At 41.7% G+C, this 14,357-nt stretch overlaps 1 protein-coding gene across 4 annotated transcripts in view; it reads right to left on the bottom strand.

The window, feature by feature from the left end:
• Nucleotides 1-14,357, bottom strand: part of LOC105489509 (catenin delta 2) — a 936,482-nt gene that overhangs the window by 154,629 nt on the left and 767,496 nt on the right. The gene's annotated exons all lie outside the window — the stretch shown is intronic.

The raw sequence follows: 14,357 nt of genomic DNA, 5'->3' as shown, positions 1-14,357 counted from the left end.
CAGTAGCTGAGGGCAGCTCTCAACTGGCCACCACCAAGCAAGTGGAGACCTCAGTCCCATGGCCATAAGGAACTGGATTCTGCTAACAACCTGCAATAGCTTGGATTCTTCCCCAGAGCTGCTAGTAAGGAGGACGATTGTACCAGCACCTTGATTTTAAACCAGTGAGACCAGTGTCTGAAGTTCTGGGAAATTGCAGGATAATATATTTGTGTTGTTTTAAGTCATGGAATTTCTGGCAATTTGTTGCAGCAGCAAGAGGAAACTCACAGGGAGCCTGCAGCTCATTTTGCTCCAGGGTAAACAGATTCTTCTCAGCACTGTCTCTGATGCCTCATGTCCCACTCCCCCCCAGGAAAACTGCTCAGCCTGCAGTGGGCACATGCAAGTTTCAAGAAGAGATTTCTAGATAATCAAACAACTGGATAGCTTAGATCAAGAACAAAATGCCATATACATATACACATGTGGAGGGGCGTGAGGTGGTGGCATAGAAAATACCTGCCCTCAACGCTGTAAGGTCAGGCCACTGTTGGATGGGACCCAGGGCACGCTGAGGCCCTCTGCATGGGCAACACTGATGTGATGTTGTGATGATGCACTTTTTGAGGCTGAACGACATGCTTCAATATATTCTTCCCTATCTCTGATCTCATCAGCTACAAGAGTGCCACCAAATTTGCAGCCATCAGCTTGGTCCAGACTGCTCTTTTGCCTGGTTGATATCTTCCACTTCTGCCAGAAGAGGCCCCTGAAAACTGGAGTCTTCAGAGCTTGCAGAGAACAGATAGTGCTACAATTGGCATTCTGTATCAGTCTAGGACATGAGTACACTGGATTATAAGACAGAGAACTGAGGCAGCTTCCTAGCCCCGTGGAAGTGAAGTCTGAAGTGTGGTCTTGTTATTTTTAATGAATTCCCAGAACATTATCTGAAGCACCAACCATAAGTACCAGGCAGTTAGGATTACCAGCATTAGGATTAGCCACATCTCTGTAAACTTTTATTGGCTGCAAATAATGTAAGGCTGAATTTACTTGAAAAGCTCTTGAATTCTCTCTCTCCATATGTGCTTGGAAAGCTGTTCCCTCATCACAGCCACATCAGAATAATTTCTAAAAAAATAAGTTTCCCTAATTTTTTTTTAAAGATTAGCACGGTCTTGCTGTTCGAATTACTGTGCACCTTACTGTCTTCTCCCAAGGAAGGCAATTTCTTTATAAATCAGAACAATGATGGCTTGGTAATTGCTTTGCTGAGCTGCAGGGACAGAATGCTTCGGTGGCTAAAGACCAACTACCTACTGGGACTGGCCGCGAACACTGCTGTTGTTCTGTACCCAAAGTGGTGCTTGCTAGGTTCATACCACACACACCCCCATCCACCTATAAACGTAAGCCATCAGAAAGGGATGGAGGGCTCCTCTTCTGGTGACGATTAAACACAGCACCGTTGTGAGACTGCCTGGATCTGTGCCTTCTGGAGTTGGCCATGCATCAGGGAACATTGTTCCAGAGAAGCCCAGAGCGGAACCAGAAATACCTGAATTAAAAGACACCCTCTTGCTGTCAAGTACTACCTAGGGTTTTAGCTACATGATTCCAATTAAAACTGATGGTCGCCAAAGAGTTAACTGCTCTATGAAATGTCTGCTGAAAGTTTCCCATTGGGCTAAATTACAAGGAAATCTGAGGGAAGAAAAGCGTGGATGCTGTGTGGCTAAAACCATTAACTGTGAGCCTAATTGTGCGGGTGGCCCTTTGTGCTCCACAAACACTCACGTTCCGCTCACAGTTCTTTCCTAACTCACAGTACTTGGGGAGTGAGCTGTACTTACCAGGCCTTGATTTTTTTCATGACCGGACTACGTCTCAAGCTTGGAGTAATGCCATATGGTCCATCCCCTGGGTCAACGCCCACCCTCCTTGTATTCTACCAACTCCCATAATGTTTTATTCTGGCACATTCGTGGTAGGCTCAGAAATTCAGGGTGCACTATATATTGAAAGCCTCCCATATCTAACCTTCATTCTGGCACCTTGACTTCCCATCAAGGGGGCCTCTGTTAAGTCCACCCACCACACACCATTGCAGCAAGCATTTTCATGCTTGCTAAATGATTTGCCAGCCATGGCCAGTTGCAAACACAGCGAAAAGAAAATGTCATGGGTCAAAACACAAATTAGATTAACAAATGAATACTAACTAGTTGTTTTCTTCTTTCTTTGTTAAACCAAATTACTTATGGTCAACCAGGTGTGACTTATATGACAAGTCACAAAACCTAAGTCTTAAAATATATATAATAAATGAATATGCTAGGAAACACTGCGGAAGAGAAATGCAATATTCACTTCACCAAGCGGGTGGCTTCCAGGAAAATGAACACCATGTGACTAAATAAATAATCGGCAATACCAATGTGATCCAATTCCTTGCATTCTGAGTCCCCTATCTTCCAGGATGTAGGGGAACAGAACTTGACTAATAAGGGATTATAGATTATTGGCTACCTGCCTTTTTAAATGTCAGATTGTGGGCTTTAAGATTTTCAAGACTGATGTAAATGACGAGTTGATGGGTGCAGCACACCAACATGGCACAAGTATACATATGTAACAAACCTGCACGTTATGCACATGTACCCTACAACTTAAAGTATAATAATAATAAATAAATTTTAAAAAAAAGAAGCCAAACACACACACACACACACACAAAGAGTGATCTGTTAGATTCATACATGAGATTCATGTATAAATAGGAGAGATAAGACTGAACTATTGTTAATGTCTATTCTGACAATATGATCCTTTAACTGTGTTGAGTACACCTATTTTCAAATGATACTCAAATAAATGATTGAAACGTTAAAACAAAACAAAACAAAAAAAGATTTTCAAGATTTGGCATTATGTCCTGGATGATTAACAGCTACTATTAAAACAACCTTTCCAACTTTCATTTCAATTCATTCCCTAATTCCACATATGCAGGCATGCAATCTTTCGGTTTATTTACTTGCAGGATATTTTAACAAATCATACTTCAAAGACTTATTAAAGCTGAGAATCCATGTGATTTTTATAAGCTCACTTATCTAGATGGTAAGTTTTCCTTGAGGTCTATTTCTTGTTTTTGTGATTGCTTTGATCACTGACTGATAGCTTATTGAATACCAATAACCATCATCAAAACACTGACAGAGGCAAAGAACTGCATATACTCTCACATACTCTTGGGTCTTAACCCTTTGTTTTGTGCAATTCTCCACCCCTTTAAAATATTGTTTTATTCTGGGAAGCCACCCCATTATTTCTGTAAGCTGACTGCTCACTGTGGGGCTAAATAATTGGAAGACGGAGTCACTAAGTAGGGAAGGAAGGGCAGAAGCCCCTGTTATTCTGTGGGGTCCAGGCCTGCCGCCTGCGGGTATCTAGCCCTCTCTGCTTTTTATAGTCTTTGTTATGGACTGAATGTTTGTGTCCTCCAACAAGTTCACATGTTGAAATTCTAACCCCCACGTCACAGTGTTAGTGAGGACTTTGGGAGATGATTAGATCATAAGGATGAGAGCCTTCATGAATGAAATCAATGCCCTTATAAAAGGGGACTCTGAGAGCTCTTTGCCCTCTTTCTGCCGTGTGAAGACACAGAAGTCGGCTGTCTGCAACCCAGGAGAGAGTCCTCACTGGAACCCAACTAACTGTGAGGGCCCCCTGATCTCAGACTTCCAGCCCCCCAAAACTGTGAGAAATACATTTCTGCTGTTTGTAAGCTATCTTGTCTCTTGCATTTCATTATGGCAGGCCAAACTGACTAAGACAGTCTTCTTACATATTTTCCCTGGAAACCAACTCCTGAATTTGTGGCAAAAATGCTAATAGAAACATTCCTTGGATCAAAATAGCTTAATCCCCATGTTTAAATTGGAAGGAAGTGATTGAAAATAAAAACCACCTTTCCTATAACCTCTTAGAAATGTGCCCATCGCTGCTAATTGCTATCTCATAAATTGAGAAGTTTTGACAACTCATTTAGTGGTTTTTTGCTTGAGGCAAAGAACATGACAAATGTTAGAAAATCTGGACTCCAGTTAACTTGACCAGATATTACTGTATAGCTCTAGTTAGGTGAATACTGTATTAAAAACAAACCAAGTTTTTGGCTAATGGTTACTTAAGACTGCCAAGAATTCTAAGGACCACTTTCCTTGTTTCAGAATGAAAATATCTCATACGGAGGTGATGGAAGATGGGGAGAAGAAAGATTGTAAGAACACATATATATCCATATAAGAAAAAATATACAGAAAACAGTAAAATTTAAGATTATTTAGCTGTTTTTATTTCCTGAAAGGGAAATATTAGCATAGTCTTGCTGTTCAAATTACTACGCACCTTACTGTCTTCTTCTAGTAATTAGTAATTTAATCTTAATTACTAAAATATATTCTGAAATTTCTTTTTTCTTTCTTTTTTTTTTTTTGAGATGGAGTTTTGCTCTTGTTGCCCAGGCTGGAGTGCAATGGCACGATCTTGGCTCACCACAACTTCTGCCTCTCAAGTTCAAGCAATTCTCCCGCCTCAGCCTCCCGAGTAGCTGGGATTACAGGTGTGCACCACCATGCCTGGCTAATTTTGTATTCTTAGTAGAGACAAGGTTTCTCTATGTTGGTCAGGCTGGTCTCGAACTCCCAACCTCAGGTGATCCACCTGCCTTGGCCTCCCAAAGTGTTGGGATTACAGGCGTGAGCCATCATGCCTGGTCTATTCTTAAATTTCTGAAAGAAATTTCTGGAAGGCTTACTAAAAGAAAGCAGGAGTTATTTCTGTAAAGAGAAGTATCAATGAGCTCTTGCAAGTTTATGCATAGGTCTTAATCACTAGTTAGGAATAATTTTGGAAAACGCAGTAACAGAGCAGCTCGAACATTCTGCATTTTAAAAGCAAGGCTGCCATAGCACCGATATAGTCTGTCTGCTTCCATTATTATCATGACTGCACTTTTCCCCTTCACGGTGGTAGGGAGAATTCTAAAGACATCCCTCCAAGATTCTTACCCTTTGGTCGCTCAACCAAATACTAACTGGGGAAAGGGCTTTGCAGGTGGAATCAAGGTTGCTAATCAGCTGACCTTAGGACAGGGAAATGATCCTGGATTATCCTGCTGGGCTCAATGTAATCACAGGAACCCTTCAAAGCAGAAGAGGAAGGCAGAAGGGTCAGACTGAGAGATGTGGCTGAGGAGGGAGCAGGAGAAAGGGGGAAAGATAAAGGTAGGGGGCCTACTCTAGTGGCTTTGAGGATGAAGGAAGGGAGCAATGAGCCAGGGAATATCATGGCCTCTAGAACTGAGAACAACTCCTGGTTGACACCCCACAAGTAAATGCAGCCCTTAGTCTACTGCATGGGTCTGAATATAGCAAGCAACCTGAATGATCCTGGATATAGGCTCTTCTGAAAGTTTTGCAAAAACAGCCCAATGGCCGACACCTTGATTTCAGACTTGAGAGGCTCCAAACAGAGAAACCAGCCAAGACCCCTGCAATTCTAGGGTACAGGACTCTGCAGTAATCAATTAGTAATGTTCTCAGCCATTACGTTTATGGTAATTTGTTAGGGTGGCAATGGAAAACTACTATTTTCACATAAGATAAAACAAAAAGAAACTCACCGTAATAATTTTCACAAATGTTCATTTTAACATTTCTGCTAACTTATTTCAAAAGTTTTAGATAAACATTGTGTCTTCAGACGGCGGCATTTCACATGCTTTGAATGACAAGACGAGATGTAGTCATTAGGATTTTCAGATGCCTCTTGTTGCAGGAAGAACAGTAAGCTAAATGAGTTTCTCACCAACTCTAGGTAGCACCTAAGAGTGACTTTTCTTGCTTTACTACTACCAGATGGCTTGCACGCAATATGAGTGTAGGATAATGGCACCACTGGGTGCGCAATTTCCTTTTACTGCTTTAGTTGTGAAAGGAGTAATGTTTCAAAAATCCAAGAATTATAAAGCTGCACAAAAAGGTCAAATAGCAATGACACTTTGAGGAGCCACAGAACATCATTAAAAACAGGTCACAAGTTGGCCATGAAGAGTTTAGTTCCATTGTCTATCTTCACTGCACTAAGTGCTGCAATCAAAGGACTTTTAATCTTTTACAGTACATGTGTCAGTCTTTTGCTTTCGAGCAAGTGTTAAGGTCTGATTTAAAAATTGTGCACTCAACCAGCTTGGTGGCCACCCTGAGAATAACTAGAAAACAAAAGAGAAGGCTTGTGCCCTCCACTATCAGCCCAGGGCACATTTGTCATTCAGGTTTTACTGCTTTTCATAAATAATAATGGTTCTTAGAACTCTGGCACAAACTATATAAAATGACTTCATGGGAGAAAATGTCAAGGCAACAATACTCCATAGAAATAATCTGGAAAACAGAATCTAGAAACTCAAGGTTTTTCTAAAGTTCATCTTAATAAATTTACTCTTATTATCCATCATTTTATATATGCTGAAATGAAAAGGTTTTAGAGATCTGTCAATCAGTAAAGAAAAAAGTTACAGAAAAAACAGAGTGGATTCAACTTTTGACAAAATAGATGCAGAGAGAGGATCCTTCTATATCATACAAATGTACATCGGTAGATTCAGTGATTGAATGACTTCATTTAACCCAATAATTTGCTAAAATTCTCTAAGACATACATGGTATTATTTTAATTTGAATCACAAGTACTCATCATGGAATATTTTTACAGACTATGTTGAAAATCAAATACATAGTGTTAGGTGATTCCAGCTCCAAAGAAAATTAGGATCACTGAAGTCTCTGAGTAGTCATTTCCCACCTTTATTTTCCACACAGACACACCTCAAAGATAGTGTGCCCATGACCGACACTCTCCTACGTGCACTGGCCCCTCACCATGCAGCAAGATGCAGGGGGCTATGGGTTACATGAAGTTGCAAACAAGCTAGCCACAACTTTGCCCCTGCTCTCCATCTGGTCCATATCATGGTGGTAGGTGGAGATATCCACTTCTAAATTAGTGTTGGCTACGGCTATCATCTGAATATTTGTGTCCCTCCCAAAATTTATATGTTGAAACCTAACCCCCAAGGTGATGGTATTAAGAGGTGAGACACTCATGAATAGGATGAGTGGCCTTATAAAAGACGCCTGAGGGAGTTTGTTAGCGTCTTCCACCATCTGAGGATGCAGGAAGTTATCATCTTTGAAGCAGAGAGCAGCCCTCAGCAGACCTTGAAGCTGCTGATACCTTGATCTTGGACTTCCCAGCCTCTAGAACTGTGAGCAATACATTTCTGTTGTTTGTGAATTACCTGGTCTAAGGTGTTGTGTTACTGAAGACTGAACAGACAGAGATTGCCAGCCTTTTTTGCTTGCTTGTTTGTTTTTTAGTTCTGAATTTTCTTCATCTTAGAGGTCATGAATTAAATTAGTGATGAATAAAATAGAAATAATAAGAGTGAAAAAGGACTTTATAAAGTATATTTGTTGCCACAGTGATCAAGAGATGCAAAAGAAGATAAAATGAAAACGGCAAGAAGGAAAAAAGGAGATAAAAATGAAATGGGGAAAAAGAACAATGGTGCTAACTGCGGCCTATTTTGAGGGTTTTCTTAATGGTTATGTTGTTATGCACCAACAGTGCTACGCTTGCTGGATAGATATGTGTGTCACTCATCTGTGACTCTCCTCTTTCCCACACCTACATTCAATCAGGCAGCATATCAAGTCAGCTCCAACTTCAAAGCATTTCCAGAAGCATTCTCCATGGCCATCACCTGTCTCTTATATGTTCTCTCTGCTTCTGTCCTCATCTTCTCTACCTTCTAGGGAAGTCTGATGTAGTGGCTGCAGTGATTCTTCAAAAATATATATCGAAGCACAAGTCCTCCACTCCAGGGTCATTTCACTGAGTCAAACTCAAAGGCACATGCCTGAATACTCACTCCTCTTCTAACTCCTACTTATCATTCAAATCTTTTCCTTAGGAGGGTTTTCCCCGATCCCCTGACCAGGCTAAATTCATTGGTTCTATGCTCATTCAAGGCTCCCTTTCAGAATTCCCATCCCACTGATTTACTTGCTTACTGCCTCCTTCCTGCAAAGCTCATGAAAATAGGACCTGTACCTTTCTTGTCACTCATATGTCACCAGCAGCTAATACAGTGCCTGGCATCAAGTAGGCATGCAATAAATAGTGTTGAATTGAAAAGACTTACTAGTGTATCTCTAATCAAATTCCATAAATAATACACTTATTCCAGATTGGTCTGGAGGAGCTGAATGACAGAAAAGCCATATGAGGAATTAATCCATTCATTAGTTCATTTCTTATTTATTAATATGTTATCTCAATTTTAATGGGAGCATGTTTATCTAAAGGCAGGAACTTTATTAATTTTCCCATTCAGAATCCAGAAATTTGATTTTTTTCAGGCCACTTTAGTCAAGAAGCTGTATCTAGTCGTCTAGTTAATTATGATTTGGAAAATACTATAAATAGTACATACACCCCAAAGTGTCCAGGAATTTCCTTGTTTTTCCTTGCTTGTTATATTCAAGAACAAGGTTAATCCTCATAAACTTAACAGGGTAATACTCTAAGCCTTGGTTTACTATTTCCATGTAGTTGTAGATAAGCTCCTGCAAAATAACTTGGGAAGAAGACAAGTAGCAGCAGGTCTAAGTTGTATGTGGGGAGGAAGAATGCTTTTGTTATGGAAAGCAGGTGACTGATGACTGCCAGGTCTTCTTGCAAACATGCAAAACACAGACCTCCTAGCAAACAAAACAATAATATTTACTAGCAGGCAAATCCTTATTTATATGGAATGTTTTCTTCAGATTATTCCTGATGTCTAGGATTCCTCATGGGAAATATCTAAGTTAGGTATCTATCTGGATATGAAATTGGAGGTATTTAATGACCAAAATGACCCTGTATTAGCTTTTTGTTACTGCCATAAGTTACCTCAAATTCAGCAGATTAAAATAACATACATTTTTTACCTCACAGTTATCTCTTATTACAGGCTGAAAGTCCAGTATGGGTCTCCAGAACTAACATCAAGGTATCAGCAGGGCTGCATTACTTTTTGGAGGTGCTAGGGGAAAATCTGTTTCCTTGCTTATTCAGCTTACTTGTAGAATTGAGTTCATTATGGTTATAGGACTGAAGCCCCTGTTTCCTGACTGGTTATCAGCTGAGGTTCTTTCCCAGCTTCTAGCAACTGTGCGTATTTCTTGGCGTGTGGCCTCCTTTCTCCATCTTCAGATCCAGCCATGATCTTTCATTCTGCTGCATCTCCCCGACTCCAGCCAAAGAACATTCTCTGCTTTTAAGGGCTCATGTGATCAGATTGAGCCCACCAGGAAAATCACAACAATCTCCCCATCTCATGGTTCTCAACCCTATTCACATCTGCAAAGTGTCTTTTGCCAGGTAACAGTCTCAGGTTGCTGGGATTAGGATGTAGACATCTTTGGGGGCCACTATTCTGCCATTCCCAGACTCCCTATTTGTAAGTGTTGCAAATGCACACCATTCTGTGAGGACACATGTTAAACTGGGTCAGTGCGTGTCCTGACACAGCAGGAAGGACCTGGTAGTGGCACTGGTGGTGCCATCCCCTCCCTGCCCAACCTGTGCCCTGTGGTTACCTGCGTCCTTGATATTTTTCGAAAAGCTTGATACCTTGTAGGGTCTATGATTGGTGTGAGTTCGGCTCAATATTCTAAACCTTGTGACATCACACAAATTTAATGGGTGGTCCAGATTCTGTTCTATTTGTAGCTACTGATTAATTATTTTTCCTAGAAAAGTTAGCTTTTCTAGGAGCTACACAACAGGACCAAGGTTGGTGTCTTGGCTTATAATTTGGGTCATGAGAGCTCTGCTCTGTACATGTCTCTGGTGGGGAGTGAATGAAGTGGTACTGCTGCATTGATTAGTCATGAGGAGGTTCCTTCCTGCATGTCCATGCAGAACTAAAGCATTGGAATCATCTCCCCAAGAAGCTGGCATTGAGTTGTCTTTCCCTGTCTTCAGAGGAGTCACAAAGTAAAAGGAAACTTTTTTTTAATTTTAATTTTATTTTTATTATTTTTGAGGCTGGAGTAAAATGGCACGATCTTGGCTCACTGCAACCTCTACCTCCGGGGTTCAAGTGATTCTCGTGCTTCAGCCTCTTGAGAAGCTGGGATTACAGCTGTGCACCACCATGCCAGGCTAATTTTAGTATTTTCAATAGAGTGTTTTGCCATGTTGCCCAGGCTGGTCTCGAACTCCTGGCCTCAAGTGATTGGCTCACTTCAGCCTCCGAAAATGCTGGGGTGACAGGCATGAGTGACCACACCCGGCCAGAAACCATTTTTGATCCGGAAACCATAATTACCAAAAGAGGGGAAAAGCATCTTGTTACCCAAGGAGGCTGTCAGCATCCCAGCATACCGCGTGTTAGAGCTGTGCTGTGTGAAGCACGCTGCAGTGGCTGCATTTCATCTCACGCTTGTTTTCTCACACCTAGAACTGGACCAGCTGGTGAATCCCTGTCTTACTTGAATCTTCGCTCACCTCCCTGGGGTAACTACTGCATCATCATGGGTGTGATGTTTATGGAATCTTGGATGATAGAAGAGCCTGGGTTGAAAGGGAGAAAGGAAAACTAATCCCATTTTCTATCTATTTGCTGCCAGACCTCGTGTCCTGCTGGCCAGCTGCCCGTGCAGGTCTGCTCCCTGAGTGCTGAGTGCTGCCGACCTGCCTGGCGGTGTGGCTTCCTGGTGCTTCATAGCAATGCAACAGCTGCCTGAGGGCATCTGCTAGGCTCCTCCTGCTGCTGTAACAAATTAACACAAACTTAGGGGCATAAAATGCCAATTTATTCTTATACATCTGGAGAACAGAAGTCAGCAATGGGCCCACAGGCTGAAATCAAGGTGTTGGCTGTGTTCCTTCTGGCGGTTCCAGGGGAGAATGTTTCCCTGCCTTTCCCAGCTTCTACGGGCACCTTGGCTCATGGCTGCTTCCTCTGTCTTCAGAGCCAATGGAGACTTTCTTATGTGGCATCACTCCGATACTCTTCTGCCTCCCTCTTTCACATGTAAGAATCCTTGAGATTATAAGGATCCACGCAAATAATCCAGCATCATTTCCCTATTTTAAGGTCAGGTGTTAGCAACCTTAATTCCATCTGCAACCTTAATTTTCCCTTGCCATGTAATTTAAGGTGTTCACAGGTTTTTGGGGATTAGCACATGGACATCATTGGGGGTCTGGCCTACCACCAGAGGTCAGACTGCTTTTTCATCACAGTTGGGCACACATTGGTACCCAAAGAAAACACGATAATCTCTTGCCTCCTTCAACCTGTCCAGGGCAAAGGAACAGGTTCAGGAAGTGTATTCACAAGACTGTCCTCGAAGTACTCCTAGGCTCTTCTTTTAATACTTTTATCTCCAAAGGAAAAACGGGTAAGAACATTATCTGGTCAATTTATCGGTCTTCTATTGATTAATTGGAATGCAATGTTATCTGATTACATTCAAATGATTGTTTTTGCAAGCCAAGTGCTGAAGTTGTTTTCAAACATTATGTATGCTAATAAAGTTCAAGCTTACTTGTAACAATCTAGTAATGATTCTCTACAACTACCTATTGAGGGAAGACATCTGTATCTATATTTACCAGTGCTACCAGTTCCTACTGTGATGTCAAGCACATGGGAAGAGGGGGCAGAAGGAGAGCCCATTCACCCCCAGCTACAAAACAGTTACTGGGGCCATTCAGGATGTGCAATGGAAAGAAGGATCTGGGAAAACACAGTCTTTTCCAAAAGCTCATCCAATGTATAGGAGAAGGCATCTGTGAATAGTATTGGAGAGAAAATGTACACTTATTTGTTATACACTGGATTTACAAAAAAAAATTATGTAAATATATATGGAGAATAATTAACTGGTTTGGCTCTGGGTTGGAAAGTGAGGTAAGAGAGAATTACTAATACTATTTTTATTCCTTTTGTATTGCCTGATTGCTTTAAAAATTATTTTTATTTTTATTTTTTTGTGACAGGGTCTCACTCTGTTGCCTAGGCTGGAATGTGGTGGTATAATCAGGGCTCAATGCAGCCTCCACTTCCCAGCCTCAAGTGATCCTCTGATCTCAGACTTCCGAGTAGCTGGAACTACAGGTGCATGCCACTGAACCCAGCTAATTTTTTATTTTTTTGTAGATACAGGGTCTCCCTATGTTGCCTGGGCTGGTCTTGAGCTCTTGGGCTCAAGCAATCCTTTTGTCTTGACCTCCCAAAGTGCTGGGATTAGAGGTATGAGACATCACGCCCAGCTGTTTGATTACTTTCTAAAACACATGCATACAAGACTGTCATTTTTTTTTTATTGTGTAACGTGTTGGTGAACATAATAACAGAAAAGGTCAGAGTAATTAGTGACAATTCCATGACGAAAGTGATTGGCTTTACCTGTTTCTTTTGTGCTCAGAGTACCCTCTTGATGCTCCTGGCGAATAAAGGAGCCAAAGCTAGAAGTTAGAGGCTCCAGTCTTTGGAAGTCATCTTCAGTAAAATCCTTCAGGGATGCTTAGTTATTCTAAGAATAGTTATAGATCTGATAAATATTGCCTTTGAATGGGTTAAGTTTGGATATGCAAGAAGGCCAGATGTGAGAAGTACAGGCAGCTGTGCAAGCTGGCAAAGGGAGAAAAAACTCTTCAGGGATAGGAGAAACCAGACAGATGCCCTAGGCCAGCTGTGTCTGCACTCAGGAGTCCAGGTTGGCAGCAGACAGCCCTCAAAGGTTCTGCATCTTCATCTACGGCCAATTTTGGTCTGTGAATGAATATGAATGGCTGCCTGTGATTGATTTCTTTGCCTGTTGCTATAGTTTGAAGGTGTTCTCCAAATTCATGTGTTGGAAACTTAATCCCAATGTAACAGTGTTGATAAGTGGGAACTTGAGGAGGTGACTAGATCCTGAGGGCTCTCAATGGATTAACATTGTTATCATGGGAGTAGGTTCCTTATTGCAAGAGTGGGTTTGTTATAAAACTGAGCCTGGCCCCCACTCACCCTCTGGCTCGCTCTTGAGCTTCCACCTTCTGCCCTCAACCATGATGGAGCAAGAAAGCCCTCACCATATGCCAGTCCCTTGACCTTGTACTTCCCAGCCTCCAGATATGTAAGAACTAAATCTCTGTTCTTTATAAATTACCTAGACTGTGGTATTCTGTTATAGCAGCATAAAATGGACTGAGACACCTGTCAAATAGATGATAACTTGCTCGAATGAAAAGGAGACAGAATGACTAAACGATGCCAACACTAATGTACTCTAGCCACAGAAAGGAAATAAAATTGAAAGCCAGCAAGAGAGCAGCTTCCTACTGTCTGCTTCTTCTTTATCCCTATTCCACAGAGAAATTAGAAACAGACCAGATAACATTCTTATCTCAAACATGTTAAAGGAATTTCAAGCAAGAGAGTGTGAAGTTGAATGCAAGAGGGATTCTTGGAGAGCCAGGGAGAAGGGTGTGAACAGTGAGAGGAACACACCAGGAACACTTCCATACCCCTACCTTGGCAGGTCCTCCTTTTTATAGTTCACTTGTAAGAAATGGAAGTATTTTATTCTCCATAAGACAGGCTGTGGTACTGGAAAAGGTTTGGTGTCAAATTTAAACTCTTTTAGTAGCCTCCTGGTCTTGGGCAACACACTTAACATCATACCCTCAGTTTCTACATCTATAAAGTGGGCTGATGTTTAGAAGGATTAGATGAGGCAGTGTGTGATGCACGTGGGAGCCAGACCTGTTTCCTCTTTCCCCCTTGACTTCTGCTCACTCAGGCATATGTGCCCGAGCAAAGGGCAGAGGAACCCATTTAACAAAGAGAAAATAAGAACAATACATGTAAAGAACCTAATGCCATGCACAGAGGGCTATCCTATTATTCAGCTAATATCCCATTAGCTCTGGGAAAGCTGAACCTCTTTTCCTCGCTTTATTTTCCCATGAAACTCTCCAGGACTTCCCCTACCCTTCCTATACACTTGCTCCCCTGTACTAGTTTGCTAGAGCTGCTGTAAAACATTACCACAAGCTGGGAGGCTTAAGCAACAGAAATGTATCGTTTCACAGTTCAAGATCAAGGTGTCTGCAGGGCTGGTTCTTTCTGAGGGTTGTGAAGAAAAACTCTGCTCTGTGCCTCTCTCTTAGCTTCTGCTGGTTTGCTGGCAGTCTTTGATGCTCTTTTGGCTTGCAGGAGCAGGACCCTGATCTCTGCCTTCATCTTCACGTGA

The sequence above is a fragment of the Macaca nemestrina genome, chromosome 6 (genome assembly GCF_043159975.1).
Source record: "Macaca nemestrina isolate mMacNem1 chromosome 6, mMacNem.hap1, whole genome shotgun sequence".
Lineage (NCBI taxonomy): Eukaryota > Metazoa > Chordata > Mammalia > Primates > Cercopithecidae > Macaca > Macaca nemestrina.
The sequence above is the reverse complement of the archived record's forward strand: the minus strand, read 5'-3'. Positions and strand labels throughout refer to the sequence as shown.